Genomic DNA, 22,502 nt, shown 5'->3' with positions numbered 1-22,502 from the left:
ATGCATATCGCCCACATGCATGCATGCACGCCGCTGGTTCCTTTCTCGCCACGCGCGTGGTACTGCTCTACCGGATATGATCCTGTAAAAGATCCGTTTCGATCGAGCTGGCTGGTTGAGGGCCTTGGGCTGGCGCTCCGTCCTCGCACCGTCGCAGGGCAGCCGTGCCCGTGCTGTTTTCCAGCTGTGCCGGTACGGCCCCGTGCATGCGCGTCGCCCACCGTGTGGCCTCGTGAGGGCATGGCCAATGCATAGCCTCAGGGTGATGCCTCACATATCATGTAGGATCGGATAACAGAAAAAGTAGATTCGGATGGGAAAACGGGATCCTCTTCAGAAGGCGGGTGCTTAGAGACAAAAAGTATGATCCAATGCATAAAGTTGAAAAAGTTAAGGCCTCCTTTGGTTTGAAGGAATTTTGTAGGATTTTCATAGAAAAAATTCTTTCAGAACTCTTTGGTTTGTAGGAATGAAATCCTATTCCTATGGAGGAATTCTTTCTATCCTTCACATTTCATAGGAAAATAAACATTAGCCTAGATACAATGGAAAAAATCCTATGGTGTGAATCAAAGGGCATCTCCTTTTTTATACCTATGCATAGAATTTGAGATGCATGTCATCTCATTTTCTATGATTTTTCAATCCTATGAACCAAAGAAGGCCTAAAATGAAGAGGAGAGATGCATGTGTACTGAGAGTCTATTTCTATTCTTTGATAAGGTCTACTAGTAGTAGCTTGCATTAAGAAGAAAAAATCAACACAAATGCTTCAAATTACTTTTTATCATGAGGCATATGTATCCATATGCCACCATCGTACATGCCCTGATCGGGCGCGCGCGTGTACCACCCGGAAGCCGGCCGGCGCGTGCTGTCGCCGCCTCGCTGCTCCCTCCGGGGTCCCTCGCAGCTCAGGGTGCAAGCGGGGCGGGTTGCGGCTGCCCGCCGGACGCCAAAGCGGGAGCCAACTGGTTTAGCGGGCCAACGCGGCTGCCCGCCTCAAGCCGCATGATTATTAGCGGACGATGCGGCAGCCCGCATGTGACCGCAAAGACCCGCCAGGCACATGTACTGTACAGCTCCGTCCCAACGTTGTACAGTCACAAATTCATCACAAGACTACAAGAGTCACATGTATCACGGTAAGCTGCTTGTTTCAGCCTTTCAAGACAGCAATGTGCGCACATCAGTGTACTCATTCAGCAAACTAGTAGTATGTACAACAGCAAGAGAACCCTTTGATTTCTTAAACATTATGCTCATTCAGTAAACTCAACAATGTTAAAACATATTACTGCAAAAGGTAAGTGCCATGAATTACTACAGCTAAATTCAACAAGATAGCAAGAATTCAATTAACTACTATAGCTAAATCAGGAGACTCCTGATATGAAAGTGACTGATAATATACAAAAAGCTTCAGATGCTTCATCACTTGTACAAAAAGCTTGATCTTCTGGGCTTAATACTGCTGCGGATGCCGGTGCCGAGGGTCTCCAAATATACTGCTACTGATGCCGAGGGTCTCCAAATATACTGAACGGAGGTTCTGCATATGAATAAGGTATACGATATTTAGCCAATGGATGAAATTAGAATACACTCGAGAGAAGAACAGGAAGTTGTCTCCAACCGCTATGTATCTCATCTTCTAAAAAAGAACTTCACTACCAAACTAAACTCATAAGAAAGTTTGCAAGCTCTGACTTCAATTAAAATATGTATATAAGTTAGCTAGCTTTTGTGGAAATTAAATGCATTTTACTAGTTAACCTGCTGTTGTGATTATTCAAGGAAAAGAAACAAGCATGCAGAGTTTCAGGTCCTGAAACTGAAACAGAGCAAAAAAATGTAAACAGGGAAAAAACTGATGTTTATGTATCTCACCTTGACAAAAACTGATGTTCACTACCATTATACAGTTCCTGGAATAAAAAACTAAGATGTATTTCAAGATTAGGCTTACCTAATGTTGCAATCAATGAGCATCAACATCGCCATTTGTTCTATAAATAACATCATTTATTATCGTGCCAACATGATTAGTTCCCGTAATGAGAGAAAAAAATGTTAAAGATTTATCATCATAACACCAAAAAATGCTAAATATCACTAAAAACATAGTTTGTTACCGCGAGGTCGCATCCAGTCTTGCAGACAGATTAATGCCTCTACAGTGGTAGGAAGCAATCTGGTCCTATAGTCATTGAGTATTCTTCGTCCAGTGGAGAAGGCCGACTCTGATGCTACACTAGATGCAGGTGCAGCCAATACATCCTTTGCTATCCGAGATACTATGGGATACTTGTGTGCATTATTGGACCACCAACATAGTATGTCGAAGCCATCTTCTTGCGGGCAAACATCATCTTTTAGGTAAATATCAAGTTCACTCAGCTTTGCTCGATTTTCTTGATTTTGCTTAACTTGTTTGTTCCATTGATCCCATGGGTTATCAATACTTGTACCAACATTGTTGGTTCCTTGATCATTTCCCATATTTGACTCACCCTCATGCATAGAATATTCAACAAATAGATCTTTGAATGTTCTCTTCACTTTAGCAAGATACCTTGTTGCATCACTTTCAAGTCCAGATTTTAAGCAGAACTCCAAGAATTTAAACTTGTACCTGGGGTCGAGTATGACCGGAAGACAAATGGTCAAGAATGACAGCTTCCAATACTTCATGAACTTTTTCTTGCATTGCTTCAACCATGGATTTGATGACAATATCCTTATGTTTGGTCTCTCTTTGCAATATTAGATGAATTTTCCAATGTTCGTGGAAATACAAATGAGATGTTGGATATAATGTACCGGACACCACCATAGTTGCATCGAGGAAAACCTCTAACAAGCTGCAAACAGATTCTGCCGTTTCCCATTCAACATTTGTGGGTTGACATGTAAATGTGGTGCCTGCAACTTCATAGCGGCGAATGCTCTCCTATACTCCAGGGCTATTTTGATCATCAAATGCGTTGAATTCCACCGTGTAAGGACGTCCAGAGATAGGCTCCTTTTGCAAGCAATGCCTTCTTGTGCAACTATTTCCTTAAATTTCTGTTTCCGAGTGGGGGAGCTTCTAACAAACTTGATGCTTTCCCTGATATTATCCACGGCTCTTGAGTTGACTTGAAGTCCACATGTCGGCGGTTAAAGAGACACGGGAGATTAAGTTCTGCATAGCCTCTCGAAGCTTTGTCCTTTGTTCATCAAATAGAAGGAGGCAATCAAGTGTTATTGTCGTCCTAGACACCACCTCAAATGTTGGATTCAGACTATGCACAAATCGCCTAAACCCATCATATTCCACTATGGAGAATGGCAATTCATGAACGACAATCATCCTCATCAACTCCCAATGTGCTCTGTCGGGGTCATTTTTCCATTTTTCTACACTGTTTGGATCAGGTTGTGGCATGGCTGATTTAACCGAGTCGAGAAACTCATTGGCCTTGGCTCTTTCCTCACAAACTAACAAATGCCTGATGCATTGACTAGTACCAGCTATTCTTGTACAAATAAAAACTCTTGCAATATTTACAGTGTGCTTCCTTGATTTTGTTGCCATCATACACAGGATCATAATCATTCCAGATTTCAGATTTAAGTTTCCTTCTTTTTCTTTTATGTGAAAGACCTAAGGAATTTGAGATGAACAAATAACTTATGCCAAGACATTTGCGATATGCGCACAATTGACATTAAAACTTAACGTGTGTGCAGAATAGACATTAAAACTTACGAGGAATCTGAGGCAGTGTTGACGATGATCGTTTCACACCTAATCTTGGAGATGCCTGAGATAACACGACATTAACCCCTGGGAATCCCACTATGGGCACCAGTAACAGTGACCTCAGGCTCTTCTTTGCGAGTCTTTGCTTTTCTCCTGAGTAACTTGTTTTCAATCATACAAATAATGCATAAGTAAGAGCACAATTTTCAATTAATTTGTATCTGGTTGCAAACAATACTGGGCCCAATTGCAAATAATATATAAGTTAACATTTGCATTTCCAATCTCTACATCTAGTAGTTCTTGAGCTCTCATGTATGTAAACATATGAACTATTCGAAAGAACTATCTCAGTTCGCCCTCTCTCTGTCCAAGCTACTAATACAAACAGAGAGTAGATGACCCATCAAGATTAAAAGGCAAGGAAGCTACATGTACCTTGGTGAGGATCTTGGGTCATTGGGACAAGGGAACAAAGTGTTGCAGCTGCATCGACTTCATCAGTTGACACATGCCCTTTGTTCTTGGATGCATGCCCTTTGTTCTTGGAGGATAGGAAAGGGCGCGACAAGGTTGCCGGAGCCCTTGCTGAAGCGGAAGGTGACGAAACAACAGCTCCAATCAAGGAGGGAAGCGACGGAGAAACCACAGCTTCAGCATGTGAGGGAGGCAGTGGAGGGACAACATCTCCATCGAGGATTTCAGTAGGGCAGTCCCGATGTGGAGATGGCGCCGTCGACACCACCATGATTGCTCAATAAACAAGGAGTTCTTCTGACCGTATATCACAGGAACACAAGGAACTTACACCCAGGCAAAATATACATGAGCACTGCATCATATACATCAACTTAATGAGAATACCAAAGATGATAACACTTTATATGGCTTGAAATTCTGTCAACAAAGGGACAACAGCCTACAAATCGACCGCTCCAAGATTCTCGCACATCTACGCCCACAAGCACAGCCTACCAGGCTAACAACACGAATAGCAGATCCATGACATCAGGAAACCGCAGCAACGATGAATCCCCCGTAACTAATCAACCAGTCGACCAGTCGCTGGGCGAGGACGCAACTTTGAATCAGAGCAAGAAAGGGGAAGGGGAAGGGGGAGAAGCCCGTACCCGGCGAGGACGTCGAAGTTCCGCAGCAGGCCGTCGGGGCGTGCGCACAAATTGGGAGGGGACCTGGCGGTGGCGCCGGAGGCGAGGGTGGCCGGGAGGTGGAGGGCGTCAGCGGCGAGGAGCAGGCCGTCGTCGAGGAGGTGGCGAAGGAGAAGCGTCAGGTGGGCGAAGCAGCAGCAGCCGCCGCCGTCGCCGCCATCGTGGGTAGGCACTAGGTTTTTTGTTCGAAGCTAGGTTAGGACTTATGCGGGATATGCGGGATTGCGGCAAGCCCGCTGGACTCAGCGGCGTGACCGCTTAGGCCCGTTACACACGAGGCGGTCAGCCCAATGGCATTTTGCGGGCTATTTTTGCGGGACGGCGTGGCGGCCGAGCGGGATGTCCCGCGCCGCTTGCACACTGACTCGCAGCCACCCACGCACAGCGCAGCCACAGTGCGGCCCAGGCCGGCTTTGCTTATCGCATTTGGGGTCCAGACCGCCTTATCTCATTCGTGGCACGGAAGCCGGAGACGAGGCCGAGCTCAGCCCCCCACCGACGCGAGGTTCGTCGCGTCTCCGGTGGCAGCTTGCTGGGGCTCGTCCCACCGCACTGTGGACTCTGTGACAGTCTGCATGCACACGTACGTACAGTACAACGGTACAGGGCTAAGGTCTTTAAAATATCGTCCCACATCTGATATCTGCCACAGGAAATTCAAATCACGTCTCTCCACCAGCTCTCCTCATTCGATCAATTCTCGCGATGCACAGTGACGGCACTGAAATGATTGTTTATTTCATCATTTGGCAGGTGCGACGTTCATGCGTGGCATTCATGGCCGCGCCGGCCGCAGCCTACCGTCGACCGGCCGGACCTACGCACACTGTACCGCTGTACGTATTTCACCGGAGCAGCGGTGACCATGGCCTGGTGGTGCGGAGCGCGCACGCACGGCCGTGGGCCGGGGCGCAGGCGGAAGGCGACGCGGGCGGACGGACGTACGGCGATGTGCGTGCATCTGCATGCGGTTGGCGAATGGCAACCAGCTGTACGTAATCATGGCGAGGGCAAAAGACACACGTCGACATCTGTTTCCTCTGCACTGCTTTGGCTCTTGGACTCTGCGACGCTCACGTCGGTTTGCTCGTTCCATCCTACTCCTGCCTGGTGCTTGTGCCTGCTGCCATCCATTTTCCATTTGTCTAATTTTTTGTTTTGAAAAATGTTACGGTATTATAGTAATACAATCACACGTTTCCCACTCGTGTCTGACAGAGCTAACTCTTTTTCGGGAATATGCTTGAAAGCGTATCTTTACATTGATAGGGGATAGAAAGTACAAGTTTACATCGCGGTTGCCTGCATAAAAAGGCGCTACCCCGATGCAAGCGAGCAGGGGAATGGGATGCTCATCCCTACAAGATCAGTTACATTACAGGAATAATAGTGCTAAGCCCTTTGGCTCCGGCGCTGGTCCAAGAGCGTGCCTCTTCCTGAATTGCCGCTAGGAGAGAGGCGGTGGAGGGAGCTATCTTGTCGAAGATCACAACATTACGATAGCGCCAAATGGACCAAGCCGTAAGCACCGCATGTCCAGTCGTTATCACCTTGGGGTGATTGTGAATGTTTGATGCACATTTGCGAGTTAATCGTGGGTAAATACAGAAGATTATGACAGAGTAGCGTGAGCGTGCCAAGGAGCAAAACTGCAGAGGACAAACCTGCAGGCAGTCAGATCCAAAAAAGACTAGTAGATTTTGTGATGTCAAGAGCGTTGTTTTTCCTTGTTTTTGGCCGTAGTATATTCACTGCAGTTTTGTATTTTCCTTGACAAATTCATCCAGCTTCCCTCATGATATATGTCGCATACTAATATGAAGTTTCACATGGTACAGAACTTTTCGAGAGAGCAGAAGGAATAAATATCACAGTGAACCGGCGCTCCAAGACGATGCCCCAAAGAGGGAGAACGTCATCAAAGTCTCCGTCGTCATCCGATCTGGAGAAAGAGGGGCATGCCATCTGCAACTGCCGACGCACCTAAGCGGTGCCCACTGTCGTGGTTCTAAGCCTGACAGTGATGTAGGGGGGTACGTATGGAGAGGCAGGATCTTAGTTGTGGAGAAGTTGTAAGCATGCAAGGTTTACGAGTTCAGGCCCTTCTCGGAGGAAGTAATAGCCCTACGTCTCGGAGCCCGGAGGCGGTCGACTGGATTATGCGTGTATGAGTTACAGAGGTGCGAACCCTTGTCTCGGAGGGGGGTGGCTTATATAGAGTGCGCCAGGCCCCGGGCCAGCCCACGTTACCAAGGGTTCAATGTTCATTAAGGCGAGGCGTTACTGGTAACGCTAGTAATAAAGTGCTATAATGACCATAAAAAGCTATTTAATGACCGACTGTTAGCGTGCGGAGTGACTTTAGGTCTCCTGGCCGTCGAGTGGTTGGATCTTGGTCGAGTGATTGCTTCTTGGTCGAGTGTCTTCGAGTCTGTCGAGTGCCTTCGAGTCTGTCGAGTGGAACACCTTCAAGTCGATTGAAAGGTGATTTCTTCTAGAGATGTCCTCGGGTAGGGTAGGTAGGACAGGTCCATGACCCTACCCTAGGTACATAGCTTCATCATTAGCCCCCGAATGGATCGAGATTTGAGTGGGGAAGGATTTGAGAGCTTCTCCGACTCGTTTTTCATGTCGTGAGCATATCTAGTTTCAGATCAACGGGCCTGAGTGATGGTAGCAACTTCCTTTCCAGTCGCCTTGATCCATTCTTAATTCCTCGTCGAGTGGGTTTCTTTACTTGTAAGGCTCCGAGTGATGGTGTGGAGGAGATCCTTGGTCTGACAAGTTATTCGCTGCCCGTGGATTTAGTGGGATCCGAATTTTGGGAAGCGCGCGGGACGGGGGAGGCCGCAGTAATCGGACGATATAGAGCGGAGCCGCCTCGATCCCCGCGCCACCTTTTTCGCCATGTATCGCTCGTGCGGTCATTGCGGGATTTGATAGGGCCGCCTGGGCCTACCCGTCAGCCACTCGGGAGCGGCCTGATATAAAGCGCCTGGACCGGAGTCCCCCGAGCAGTGCATCCCATTACCTCTTCTCTCCCTCACGTCCCTCCGCCGCGCTCGCTCTCGCCCTAACACCACCGCACCACACGCGCCTCGCCAACGACAATGGGGAGGGAGAAGACAGCGGCTCTGGAGCGGGCCAAGAAGGCAACGGCGAAGTCAAAGGGGAAGGCGACCAGCCGGGGCGGATCTTCCTCGCGGCCTGGCCTGCCGAAGGGCTGGATCTAGGGCGACTGGATCCACTCGAGGATATGCCAAGACGACCTCGACGACTTGGCCGAAGGGGGGCTGATCCCCTACGACGCGTCGCGGCTTCCGGGGAAGGAATCCGAGCCGCAGCCTCAGGAGGGTGAGCGCATTCTTCTTTCCACCCACGTCGACCGTGCGTTTTCCTTGCCTCCTCATCCTTTCTTCCGAGGGTTTCTGAACTTCTTTGGGGCTCAACTCCACCATTTTACCCCCAACTCAATCGTTTATCTTGCCGCGTTCATTTCCTTGTGTGAGAACTTCTTGGGTTGTCGACCTCACTGGGGTCTTTTCAAGCATATCTTCACTTGTCGCTCCCAGACAGTGAAAAGGGCTAATCTGAGTGACGAGAGGACCCAAGTGATCCAGATGTGTGGGGGTCTTGGCATCCAGACGAGCGGAAAAAGCTCCTTTCCGGCCATGATTCTCCCCGATTCAGTTCGCGGATGGCAGTCGACTTGGTTCTACTGCAAAGACCAGTCGACGCCAGGGCAATCGACTGGCCTCCCTCCTTTTACCATGGACCGAGTGGAAAAACCCTCCCCTTTGAAGGTGCTCCCGGAGGAGAAGGAGCACGTGCAGGTGCTGGTCGACCGAGTGGTCCAGCTTATTCGCGACGGGGTCACTGGTATGGATCTCTTGGAGGTCTTCCTTCAACGGCGCATGCGGCCTCTCCAAGCCCGAGACCATCCGATGTGGATGTATTCGGGTCTTGAAGACTCCACTCGGATCCACCCGGAGGAGGTCGACGACGACACGCTGGAGAAGTGGCTGTCTGGCATTACCGGGAATAAGGACAATCCCAGGGGAGCCAGGAGAGTCCCTCCATTCGACCAGTCCCACGCACCCGAGCAGGTCTGATTCTGAGTTTTTGCTTGTAATCTGAGTTCACTCGCGCAACCGTCTGTATTGCATCGACTGACTTTGTTCTCCCTGCTTTCTTTCAGGCCATTATTGAAATGTATTCCATGCCCAACGGGGAGCAAGAGCAAGCTCTGGAAGGCGAGGCGAGTGGCGGCGAAAGTGGCGAGGGGGCTTCCGATGGTGAAGGGGACAGAGGGAGCGACGACTCAAGCGCTGGAGAAGAAGTCGAGTCACCTCCTCGCAAGGAGAGGCGATCCAAGCTTGACCAAGAACGGCTGAGTGCTCGCGACAAGGCAACTGCTCCGGGTGGTCAGTCTTCGAAGCGCCCTCGGATCTCTTCACCAACCCCGACTGGGAAGGCACCAAAGCACCCCAAAGTTGCAGAGCCGAAGACTCGGAAGGCGCTGCCAAAGATCAAGATCGATATCCCTGTCGCCTCCGCATGAGTGTCTCTCCTTGTATTCACTCAACGCGCCGCGCTGTTTGTTTTTCTTGTTTTAACTGGACGAACTTTGGAATTGTTAGCTCTGCCACTTCCGGAACCTCAGCTTACAGGGATGATGATGAGGCGATGGAGGATGCGGTCACTTCTAATCCGGGTATGATTTCTGCCATACTATCTTTTTTTGGTCGATTCAATTGTATCGTGCATCACTGGGTGACGTGCTTTTGGCAATTTGAACCTTGCACAGCTCCCAACATTATTAACCTCCCTAATGATGAAGGAGAGCCCGAGAGGCCTTTGACGAGGAAGAACATGCGAGCTCCTGCAAGCGGGGCGCTACAGACGACGCCGAGGGCGGAACCAGTTGTTCAGGACACTGGCGACGTCAATCGCGGTCCTGTTACCTTCGCTGAGCCGCTGTGGAGTGCTTTGCCTTCTTCATCAACTGCTCAGGCCCCTGTCGACCCGCCTTCAATTTTTGCGACCCATCGTGTCCCGGAGGACGAGGTGAATGCTGCTAGGGAAGTCATTCGTCAAGCGGGCATTATGATGGAGAAGATGAAGGCGGTGCGGGACGCCAGCCAAGCCGCCTATGATGCCAGCTCGGCCCTCCAGAGCAACGTTCAGGTTAGTTGGTTGCCGCTTGTTTTGTTAGGATATGCTACCTGAAGAGTCTTTCCGAAAATCTTTGCATCTGCACACCCACTGGGTGCGTCGATTGAATTCTTGGACTAGTGGGGGCACGCTGAGTGCACCCACTGGGTGTAGTCCCCGAGACTACGGTGGACTGCTGGCAGTCAACTGTAGTCTTAGTATTTTGTCGAATGTATGGTTTGTCTCTTCCACTCGATCTGGTCGAGTGGGATCAGAATCGATGGGGGCACGCTGAGTGCACCCACTGGGTGTAGTCCCCGAGACTACGGTGGACTGCTGGCAGTCGACTGTAGTCTGAGTTCTTTCTCTCTTTTTTTTGGACTCGACTTTGGCGGGCCGGTTGAGTGGGGTCAGAACCGGTGGGGGCACGCTAAGTGCACCCACTGGGTGTAGTCCCCGAGGCTATGGTGGGCTGCTGGCAGTCGACCGTAGTCTTAGTATTTATTGCCTTTGTTGTTTTTCGCTGTAAAATAACTTCTCCCCTTTGACTTCAGAAATCTTGCGATCTTGGAGCTCGCTTTGCTGACTTGGAGAAGCAGCAGATTCAACTGAACCTTGATCTAGAGCTGGCCAGGACAGAGCTGCAAAAGGCCAGAGACGGCGCCGCAGGTAAGACTATTTTGTCGACTGGTTAGTTTTAGGCTTGAGTATCCTTCTGCTATTTTCGAATCAATCATCATTTCTTTGCAGAAAAACTGAGAGAAGCTCTGGCGAAAAAGGATCAGGACTTGGCTGCTGCCCGTAAGGAGGTTGACGACAAGACCGCTCTGGCCGAACAGAAGCTGGCTTCGGTCGGCCAGTTAGAAGAAGAGAATACCAGGCTGAAGACCGCTCTGAATGAAGCCAACAGGGAGTGTACACGCTGGAAGAAGGATAACCTCAACCCGAACGAAAAGATGGAAGGCATTGCTCGCAGGAGGGACGATCTGGAGAGCTACTTGAGGAGCCTTGCCAAGAAGTTGTATATCAAGCTTGAAGGTGCACATTTAGTTCCGATTGGTTTTTTTTGTGTCGACTCAGTGTATGAAAATTGACTTATCCTTGGATCGTGAATGCAGAGTTTTGCCAGAACTTTGAAGAGGAGACTGGGCGGATCGAACCAGGTTTGGATCCAATCAACTCTCCCGTGAAAGATGAAGCTGCCATGAATTTGCTTCGACTGGAATCTCGCATTGACGGTGCCGTGGACTACTTGGCTCGACTGAAGGTCGCCATGTCACGGATCGACCCGGCACTTTGTCCAGAGGCTACGCTCCAAAATGATCTTGAGTCTCTGATGACTCGTCTTAACGGAATCCCTGACCGAGTGCAGGAGTGGAAGAAGTCTTTTGCTCGGTGCGGCGCTGATGTGGCTCTGTCTTTGGTTCGTGTCCACTGCAAGGAGGTGCGACAAGACAAGCTGGCAGCAATCAAGGTCGCCAACACCCAGAAGCATGACTTCCGAACCTTTATGGAGACTTTCATCGCTGCAGCCACTCGGATAGCCGACGGCGTCGACCTGGATGAGTTCGTCGAGCCTGCCAGCGCTCCTCCCGCGGAGTGAACAAACTCTTATGTCCCACCTTAAATTTGCCTCGAAATGCCGAGTGGTTTTTGTAACCGTTAAACTTTTTCGGGTCGCATGCCCGAGTACCTCGATCCGTGATCCAGAACCTTTAGGATTTTATCTGAACTTGGTTTACCGTTGAATATCTTTATGAATCTCCTGCTGAGTGAACCCAACCTTTATTCGAGACAACTTTCTGTATTCGCAGCACAGCTCCGAAGGAGGGGGAAGTAGTCGACCCATGCCTTGTATTTGTGGCGAAGCTCCCCAGGGGCGGGCGGCGGTCGACCCACACCCTGTTACTGCAGAGTGGGACAGAGCGCACATTGTATTTGTGGCGAAGCTCTCCAGGAGAAGGGTGGGGGGGGGGCAGTCGACCCGTACTTCGTTACTGTAGAGCGGGATGAATCGCGCATTGTATTTGTGGGCAAGCTCTCTAGGAGAAGGTGGCAGTCGACCTACCCCTCGTCGTCCTTGAGGATTGAGATGTGTTTGGGAGAACTTAGGCGAGTACTGGACTGCAGCTAAGCCCCCGAGTGGGATTGGGAGAACTTAGGCGAGTACTGGACTGCAGCTAAGCCCTGAGTGGGAGGATTGCTCTCCACTCGGTAGGGTCTTTTCAAACTTAGGCGAGTGCTGACTGCAGCTAAGTCTCTAGGTGGGAGAACTTAGGCGAGTACTGGACTGCAGCTAAGCCCCCGAGTGGGAGGATTGCTCTCCACTCGGTAGGGTTTTTCAAACTTAGGCGAGTGCCTGACTGCAGCTAAGTCTCTAGGTGGGAGAACTTAGGCGAGTACTGGACTGCAGCTAAGCCCCCGAGTGGGAGGATTGCTCTCCACTCGGTAGGATTTTTCAAACTTAGGCGAGTGCCTGACTGCAGCTAAGTCTCTGAGTGGGAGAACTTAGGCGAGTAGTGGACTGCAGCTAAGCCCCCGAGTGGGAGGATTGCTCTCCACTCGGTAGATTTTTTTCAAAACTTAGGCGAAAACGGATTCGAAGCTAACCCCGAGTGGGAGGCTGCTCGCCACTCGGTAGGATTTTTTTCAAACTTAGGCGAGTGAAACGGATTCGCAGCTAAGCCCCCCGAGTGGGAGGCTAGCTCGCCACTCGGTAGGAAACTGTTTTTACAAACTTAGGCGAAGCGGATTCACAGCTAAGCCACCCACTGGGGGATTTCTTACACAAACAAAAAACAATAATAATCACTGGGAAAATTATAACACTCTTGTCTTTGACAAATAAACTACAGGAGTTTTTCTTATTACATCTCATCCGAGTGAGAATTTAGGTATAAAAGGGGCGGAGTAGCTCCGCATTCCAGGCTCGTGGCTCATCGATCTGGCGATCGACATTGTAAAGATGATACGCTCCATTGTGGAGGACTTTGGTGACGATGAAGGGGCCTTCCCAAGTAGGAGCGAGCTTGTGTGGTTTCTGTTGATCCACTCGGAGGACCAAATCTCCTTCTTGGAAGGCTCGACTCTTCGCATTTCTGGCATGGAACCGACGTAAGTCTTGCTGATAAATGGTCGATCGGATCATAGCCATTTCTCTTTCTTCTTCCAGGAGGTCGACTGCGTCTTGCCGGGCTTGTTCTGCTTCATCTTCGGTGTAAAGCTCGACTCGGGGTGCATTGTGAAGTAGATCACTCAGCAGGACTGCTTCCGCTCCGTAAACCAGAAAGAACGGGGTTCTTCTAGTCGACCTATTCGGGGTGGTCCTCAATCCTCACAGAACTGACGGAAGCTCGTCGACCCATGCACCTGCTGCGTGCTTGAGATCACGCATCAGCCGAGGTTTTAGTCCTTTGAGAATCAGACCATTTACCCTTTCTGCTTGCCCATTCGACTGGGGGTGGGCGACCGATGCGTAGTCGACTCGTGTGCCTTGAGAGGCGCAAAAAGCTCTGAACTTGTCTGAATCAAAGTTTGACCCATTGTCAGTGATGATGCTATGCGAGACCCCATATCTGAATGTTAACTCCCTGACGAAACTGATGGCAGTGCAAGCATCAAGATTCTTGATAGGCTTGGCTTCAATCCATTTGGTAAACTTGTCGACTGCCACAAGCACATGTGTGAAACCGCTCCTGCCTGTTCTCAATGGACCAACCATATCCAACCCCCAAACAGTGAAGGGCCATACGAGTGGAATGGTCTTCAGGGCTGATGCGGGTTTGTGCGACATGTTGGAGTAGAACTGGCACCCTTCACACTTGTCGACTATCTCTTTTGCCATTTCATTTGCTCTTGGCCAGTAAAAACCCGCTCGGTATGCTTTAGCCACAATGGTCCGAGAGGACGCATGGTGAGCACAGGTCCCCGAGTGGATCTCATCAAGGATTATCTGACCTTCTTCTCGTGTTATACACTTCTGACCGACTCCAGTCGCGCTTTCTCTATACTGTCCCTTTACGACTGTGAAGGTCTTGGATCGACGGACGATCTGTCGAGCCTCTTCCTCGTCATCCGGGAGTTCCTTCCTCAGGATATACGCGATGTACGGTATCGTCCAGTCGGGGGTGATTGCCAAGACTTCCATGATTAGGTCGACCACCGCTGGAATTTCGACTTCAGTCGGGTCCGTGGCACTCTTTGGCTGCGGGACTTCATCTGTAAAAGGATCTTCTTGGACTGACGGCGAGTGGATGTGTTCCAAAAACACATTGCTGGGGATGGCTTCTCTCTTAGAGCCTATCTTTGCCAAATCATCAGCTGCTTGATTTTTCAGTCGGGGGATGTGATGAAGCTCTAACCCCTCGAATTTCTTCTCTAACTTTCTTACTGCATTACAATAACCGGTCATAGCTGGACTTCAGATGTACCACTCCTTCATCACCTGATTAACCACCAAATCTGAGTCGCCATAGACCATGAGGCGACGGACGCCGAGTGAAATGGCCATGCGCAACCCATACAAAAGTGCTTCATATTCTGCTTCATTATTGGAATAATCGAAGTGAATCTGGAGAACATATCTGAGCTTATCTCCTCGGGAGGAAACCAATACTACCCCAGCACCGGAACCATTTAGCATCTTAGATCCATCGAAGAACATGGTCCAGTGCTCCGAGTGAACTTGAGTCAGAAGTTGCTGTTCAATCCACTCGGCGACGAAATCTGCAATTGCTTGGGACTTGATAGCTTTCTTTGGCTCAAACTTGATATCTAGGGGAAGGAGTTCAATCGCCCATTTGGCCACTCGACCAGTTGCATCTCTGTTGTGCAAGATCTCTGACAACGGAGCGTCGCTGACGACTGTAATGGAATGATCAGAGAAGTAGTGGACAACTTTCTTTGTAGTCATGTAAATCCCATATACGAGCTTCTGATAATGAGGGTATCTTTGCTTCGATGGGGTCAAGACTTCAGAAATATAATATACTGGGCGCTGAACTTTGAAGGCCTTTCCTTCTTCTTCCCGCTCGACCGTAAGTACTGTACTGACAACTTGTCCTGTGGCTGCAATGTAAAGCAGTAAAGGCTCCTTGCTGATTGGGGCAGCAAGCACCGGCTGGGTGGAGAGCAGAGCTTTGAGCTCTGCAAATGCTGCATCTGCTTCCGGAGTCCACTCAAACTTGTCAGACTTCTTCATCAGTCGGTAAAGAGGCAATGCCTTTTCACCGAGATGAGAGATGAATCGACTCAAAGCGGCCAAGCAACATGTAAGCTTCTGGACGTCATGCACACGCACAGGACGCTTCATCCGGAGTATAGTACCAATTTTTTCAGGATTGGCGTCGATTCCCCGTTCGGAAACGAGAAAACCGAGTAGCTTTCCGCCTGGAACTCCGAATGTGCACTTTGATGGATTGAGCTTGATATCATACCTCCTGAGGTTGGCAAAGGTTTCAGCAAGGTCAGTCAGCAGGTCGGAACCCTTCCGTGACTTAACCACAATATCATCCATGTATGCCTCCATATTCCGAGTGATTTGGGTGAGTAAACACTTCTGAATCATCCTCATGAACGTGGCTCCGGCATTCTTGAGGGCGAATGGCATGGTAACATAGCAGAAGCATCCGAATGGGGTGATGAAAGCTGTTTTAATCTCATCAGGTCCATACAAACGGATCTGATGGTACCCGGAATAGGCGTCTAGAAAAGACAGTCGCTCACATCCCGCAGTCGAGTCGACTATCTGGTCGATGCGGGGGAGAGGAAAATGATCTTTCGGACATGCCCGATTGATATGTTTAAAGTCAATGCACATGCGAAGTGATTTGTCCTTCTTGGGAACCATGACAACATTGACGAGCCACTCGGAGTGGGAGATTTATCGGATAAACTCCGCCGCTAAAAGCCGAGCTACCTCTTCGCCAATAGCCTTTCTCTTCTGGACGGCGGACCATCGGAGATGTTCCTTGACAGGTTTTACTTTTGAGTCAACTCTTAGGCGGTGCTCAGCCAGCTCCCTGGGAACACCCCGCATGTCAGAGGGCTTCCATGCGAAGATGTCCCAGTTCTCACGGAGGAACTGGATGAGCGCTTCTTCCTATTTGGAGTCGAGCGTCGTTGAGACGTGATTCGGAGCAGCATTGGGATCGGTCGGGTGAATCTGAACTGGCTTCGTTTCATCGGACGACTGAAAAGCTGATTCTGAAGCAGGCTTCTTGGCTCGTAGTAACTCACTCGGATCAGCAGTCTTCTGGTACTCTTGCAGCTCGACCACTGTCATCTGAGCATCAGCAATCTTTGAGCCTTTCCAAAAACACTCTTCTGCTTTCTTCCGATTGCCTGTAATGGTGATCACACCTTTAGGACCAGGCATCTTCAATTTGAGATACACATAACACGGTCGGGCCATGAAGCGTGCATAAGCCGGCCTGCCCAAAATAGCGTGATAGGCACTCTGGAAGTCTACAACTTCAAATGTCAACTTCTCTTTCCGGTAATTCTTGGAATCACCAAAAACCACATCAAGGGCAATCTGGCCGAGTGATTCAGCCTTCTTCCCAGGAATGACTCCATGGAAACTCATGTTGCTGGCGCTGAGTCTGGACATCAGAATGCCCATCCCTTTCAATGTCTCTGCATACAATATGTTCAAACCACTGCCACCATCCATTAGGACTTTGGTCAGTCGAGTGCCTTCAACCACTGGGTCGACCACCAGAGCTTGCCTCCCAGGGGTGGCAATATGCGTTGGGTGATCAGACTGGTCGAACGTGATGGCAGTCTGGGACCATTTCAGATAATTTGGTGTCGCCGGAGCAACCATGTTCACCTCTCGATTGATGACTTTCAGTCGACTTTTGCTCTCGACATCAGCAAAAATCACCAAGGTGGAATTGACTTGAGGGTATCCATCGTCACTGTCCTCTTTGTCCTCGACTTTGTCCGACTCCTTTTCCTTACCCTTGGGTTGCTTACCCGGGAACTGTTGGATCAAGAGTCGACACTGTCGAGTGGTATGTTTCGGGTAAATGAAATTACCCTCTTCATCTTTCTTCGTGTGGACGAGACATGGCAAGTCCAACACATCATTTTCGTCCTGGTCTTTAACCTTTTTGGGGTTCCAAGACCCTTTAGGTTTCCCTTTAAACTTTCCTTGAGTTACGGCCAAGGCTTCCCCGGGAGCAGCTAGCTCGGCTTTCCGCTTCTGTTTCCGATTGGAATTCCCTCCGGTTTCTTGGGCGACTGACTTCAGCTTGCCGCTCCGGAGTCGATCCTCATCTTCACCATTAGCGTACTTGCTGGCAATCTCCATCATCTGATTCAGGGACATCTCTCCGGTTCGACCGAATTTCAAGCTCAGTTCTCTGTACTTGACGCCCTCCTTGAAAGCACAAACCGCTTGGTGGTCAGGCACATTCTCCACCGAGTGATGTAACGTGATCCACCTCTGGATGTAATCCCTCAAAGTTTCATTTGGTTTCTGTACACAAGACCGCAGTTCCGTCAGCCCTGCCGGTCGCTTGCACGTGCCTTCGAATGTGGTGACGAACACTCGAGAGAGATCCTCCCAAGTGTAAATGCTGCTAGGTGCCAACTGGTTCAGCCACGCTCTGGCCGAGCCCTCTAACATGAGAGGCAGGTGCTTCATGGCCACTTCATCATTGCCGCCGCCGATCTGGATGGCCACTCGGTAATCTTCAAGCCAAGTATCGGGCTTGGACTCGCCAGTGAACTTACTGACTCCAGTCGCCAACCTGAAGTTGGGAGGAATCACAGCGGCTCTGATGGCTTGACTAAAGCACTCTGGCCCCGATACATGCACTCTGCTGTTGGTAGGGGCATATCTGTCGTGACCTTCTCGGTGAGCCCTGTTCCGGTCAACCAAACCTTGGACGAGAATGGATCTCGCGTCAAAGCCTGGCCCTCTGGGATCGACTGAAACCCTTCGCCCACCACTATGAGTGCGCCTGTCATCCTGCTGGCGAGGCACATACGACCCGCTCCTCGGGGGAGGCGTGGGCACTTGACGCCGACCGTCACGACCGACTCGGTGTTCATACTGTTCATGGTTCCCATACTGGTCACGCCGGTCCCCACGTCCCTCACGCTTCGGGGGCGATCTCGGGCTGTGAGCCGACTGGACTGTGTCCGCGGCAATGGATCTGCTGTGAATCCTGTTCCACGACTGAGAAACAGCGGAATTCTGATCTCCTGCTGCCCGGAGCAACGCTCTGATCTGCAGCAAGCCTCTGCCAGCCTCCGACTGGGAAGGCTGAATCGACTCCGCTATGCGGGCTGCAGCTGCTAAATTCTGAACCGGAGTTCGATATACCTGCGGGGGCGGGAAAAGCTGACGTCGACTGGATTCGGGAACCCGTTGTCGCGCCCGCTCGTTGAGTGCTCGCTGGAGGTTTTCCAGTCGAGCACGCTCGGCCAAATTTGCCAGACGCGTGTCCTCCAAGGCGCGAGCCTCGGGGGTTTCTCCAATGATAGGAGTGTGCAGTACATCCATGTTCCGGAGGCGAAGTTTTTCCCTCTACAGCGACGTGAGAAGCCCGGGAAGATATTCCTCATGGGGACGCAACGGGTCGCCTCCGCCCGTGCCTTCGTCGGTGCGGGGAAAACCGGGAGGACTGGGTGGTCCATCGGCCATCAGAACCTCCGCCGCCGAATCGCTACTGCCGCACTCGGATGCGGTCTCTGCAGAGCCAGTCGACAGATCGAACAGGCCGTAGAGGGATTCGTCGGGCTCGATCGCCGCGACTTGAGGGATGGCCGACTGACGGGCCACCGCGTGTCTCACCCACCGCTGAAGTCTCGACCGACCGGAGCGCTTGCGCCGACGGGAAACGGGGAGGGAGGACAGCACAGGAGCCGACCGGTAAGGGGTCGACGGTTGCCGCAGGAGAACGCCGCGGACGCACGCGCGAAAGTGCGTTGCCCCGCGGACAGGGAGTGCGTCCACGTCGAGCGGAGCCTCCTGAAGCCAGGCGGAGTCGTCGGCGATGAACGTGAGCGCGCCGAGACGGATCTCGCGGCCCTCCACCAAAACTCCGTCGAAAACCATGATGATTCGGGTCGGAAAAGATCACAACTCCTCCAACAAAATGCTAAAACACCGGCCCCACGGTGGGCGCCCACTATCGTGGTTCTAAGCCTGACAGTGATGTAGGGGGGTACGTATGGAGAGGCAGGATCTTAGCTGTGGAGAAGTTGTAAGCACGCAAGGTTTACGAGTTCAGGCCCTTCTCGGAGGAAGTAATAGCCCTACGTCTCGGAGTCCGGAGGCGGTCGACTGGATTATGCGTGTATGAGTTACAGAGGTGCGAACCCTTGTCTCGGAGGGGGGGTGGCTTATATAGAGTGCGCCAGGCCCCCGGCCAGCCCACGTTATCAAGGGTTCAATGTTCATTAAGGCGAGGCGTTACTGGTAACGCTAGTAATAAAGTGCTATGATGACCATAAAAAGCTATTTAATGACCGACCGTTAGTGTGCGGAGTGACTTTAGGTCTCCTGGCCGTCGAGTGGTTGGATCTTGATCGAGTGATTACTTCTTGGTCGAGTGTCTTCGAGTCTGTCGAGTGTCTTCGAGTCTGTCGAGTGGAACACCTTTAAGTCGATTGAAAGGTGATTTCTTCTAGAGATGTCCTCGGGTAGGGTAGGTAGGACAGGTCCATGACCCTTCCCTAGGTACATAGCTTCATCACCCACTGCCACATAGCTCTCATGACGACGCCCTCAAGAAGGACACGACGCTAAGAGCGTCATCGCCGCTTTAGAGTTTTCATCCGAGAGACCATGAGGCGGGAAAAGGTAGGGCGGACCTAAACACCGTCTCCGCGAAGAAAAACCAGCACCCTTGGGTGTCGTTGCTGTCACGGCTGGCAGGAGCTGACCTGAAAATTACCCCAATCTAGATCCCCATCTCCCGCTCCGTCCCAACCTGGTAACCGGCTAGCAGCATGCACGACCATGTCCGATAAGAAGGAGTGCACACAACATGAGTTGGAAAAAAGAGCAGCTTGGCGTCATTGGCCGCCGGGGCAGCAAGGTGCGGCACCAACCCGCAGGTGAATCGCTAGCCACCCGGTCTGATCCCCGGCAGCCCACTTGCCCCGCAGCGCCACCGGACGGGGAAGGCTCACCAAAGGGACCGTTGTCCCTGGTCCATGGATCGTAGCCGCCGTACCAGCGGCGAGCAGCCGGAGAAGAGCGCGCTTAGTCGCCCGAAAGACAAACAAATGTAACATACGAGGAATCTTCACACTCTTGAAGAAGAAGAAAAAGGTGGAGAAGAATTGATCGTCCATCCATCCCTACTTATTCATTTATTCACACATTATGTAGTTCCTTGTCTTTTTTAGTGCCATTTGTGTACAAAACACAAACCATCTCAAAGGCTGTAGATACAGATCCAAGCGACCCATTTTTCGTTCTTTTTAAGAAAATAATATCAAGAGCTGTTGCATTGCCGCTAGAACTTTGCTATACGTCTCGATCGATTCTTAATGGCTCGTTGCTGTACGTGAGAGCCCATGGCGTCGCCATGTCGGGGCAGTCGGGCGTCTCATTTTCCATCAGAAAATTGGCAGCTACAGTCTACAGAGCCGGCCTGCCTGCTCTGTCTCCTCTCCTCTCCTCTCCTCTGGCGCCAACTCACACGCATTACACTCCTCTCCGGCCAGTTCGCAGAACCATCCATCCATCCATCGGGCACGCCACGCTCATCTCCAAATCCCTATATAAACCCCCCATGCCCTGCTCGTTCCACTCACACAAACACAAAGCTTCCATCCAGCTTTCTCCTCCTCCTCAACCTTCTTCTAGCTAGCTAGTCCCTAGTTGAGTGAGCGTACTTTTGGTAGCACGGAACGCATGGCTCGCATGGCGGTGTCGGTGCTGGCGATCCTGCTTGCCGCCTCTTGTGCCCTGGCGGCGGCGAGCTTCGACAAGGAGTTCGACGTCACCTGGGGTGACGGGCGAGGGAAGATCCTCAACAACGGCCAGCTCCTGACGCTGGGGCTGGACAAGGTCTCCGGCTCCGGGTTCCAGTCCAGGCACGAGTACCTCTTCGGCAAGATCGACATGCAGCTCAAGCTCGTCCCCGGCAACTCCGCCGGCACCGTCACCGCCTACTACGTAATTAAGCCAATACTCATTCATTCCTCTGCTTCTCCGTCTTGATCCAATGACAGGGTTGCCTAACTTGGTTTGGTTTGGTGTGTGTGAATGTGCAGCTGTCGTCGCAGGGTCCGACGCACGACGAGATCGACTTCGAGTTCCTGGGCAACGTCACCGGCGAGCCCTACACGCTGCACACCAACGTGTTCACGCAGGGGCAGGGCCAGCGGGAGCAGCAGTTCCGCCTCTGGTTCGATCCCACCAACGACTTCCACACCTACTCCATCCTCTGGAACCCCAAGCACATCATGTAAGCTGGTTCATCGCCATTGCTCAACGCCGGCCATGTAGGTACATGGACTGACCCATCGATTTGGTGGTGTGAATAATGCAGCTTAATGGTGGACGACATGCCGATCAGAGACTTCAAGAACCTTGAGGGAAAGGGGATCGCCTTCCCCAAGAACCAGCCGATGCGCCTCTACTCCAGCCTCTGGAACGCCGACGACTGGGCCACGCAGGGCGGCCGGCGTCAAGACGGACTGGTCCCATGCCCCGTTCTCCGCCTCGTACCGCGGCTTCAAGGCCGACGCGTGCGTGGTGACCGCGGGCGGCAAGCCGCGCTGCGGCGCCAGCGTCGGCACAGACGCGGCCCCAGGCATTGGTGGCGCAGCCGCGGCCGGCGACTGGTACAACCAGGAGCTGGATCTGACGCGGCAGGAGCGCATGCGTTGGGTGCAGAGCAATTACATGATCTACAACTACTGCACTGACCCCAAGCGCGTCGCCACGGGCGTCCCCGCCGAGTGCTCCATGTAGTCCCCATGTCCATCGAGCTATATATCCGGCAGCTGCTAGCATTGGCCTGCATATCCGTTGATCGCCGGAGGAAGACGGCCGGAGATAGGAAAGATGGGGTGTATGTATAAACCGAAATCCATCAATAAGGATTGGTAATGGGAAATGTGTAAAGTAACCGGTGGTTCAATTCTTGTGCAATATATTACCTCCTCTTACGTCCTTTGTTCAGAATTTGCTAAATCTCAATCGACTGGGATTTAACAAAGTCTTAGTTGATACTATATTCATGAAAGTTTTAGCAACAACATGACATCCATTTCTTCGTGAAAGTTTTTATACGAGTGCAACAATAAATTTAGTATTTTGTTCCCCAAAAGTTTCAGTTTTTTTTTACTTTTTTACAAATTACTATGTTTTAAAAAAACTCAGGTGTAGTTACACCCGAGAGCCATACGTTCCCGTCCGTATTTTTTGATCCCTATGGGGAATTTGGCAAAAAAGAAAC

General features: G+C 51.1%; 1 long non-coding RNA gene and 1 pseudogene across 1 annotated transcript; one reads left to right on the top strand and one right to left on the bottom strand.

Annotated features, from left to right (window-relative positions):
- Window positions 1–1,270: 1,270 nt before the first annotated feature.
- LOC125523975 lies at window positions 1,271–3,520 on the bottom strand. The gene is made up of 2 exons (XR_007290491.1): window positions 1,970–3,520; window positions 1,271–1,552 (listed from the first exon to the last, which is right to left on the bottom strand). It is a non-coding gene; the product is annotated as an uncharacterized LOC125523975 (long non-coding RNA).
- Window positions 3,521–20,839: 17,319 nt separating this feature from the next.
- LOC125521480 lies at window positions 20,840–22,212 on the top strand (annotated as a pseudogene).
- Window positions 22,213–22,502: the final 290 nt, after the last annotated feature.

The sequence above is a fragment of the Triticum urartu genome, chromosome 7 (assembly GCF_003073215.2).
Source record: "Triticum urartu cultivar G1812 chromosome 7, Tu2.1, whole genome shotgun sequence".
Classification (NCBI taxonomy): domain Eukaryota; kingdom Viridiplantae; phylum Streptophyta; class Magnoliopsida; order Poales; family Poaceae; genus Triticum; species Triticum urartu.
Note: the sequence above shows the minus strand (reverse complement) of the source record. Positions and strands in the feature narration are given on the sequence as shown.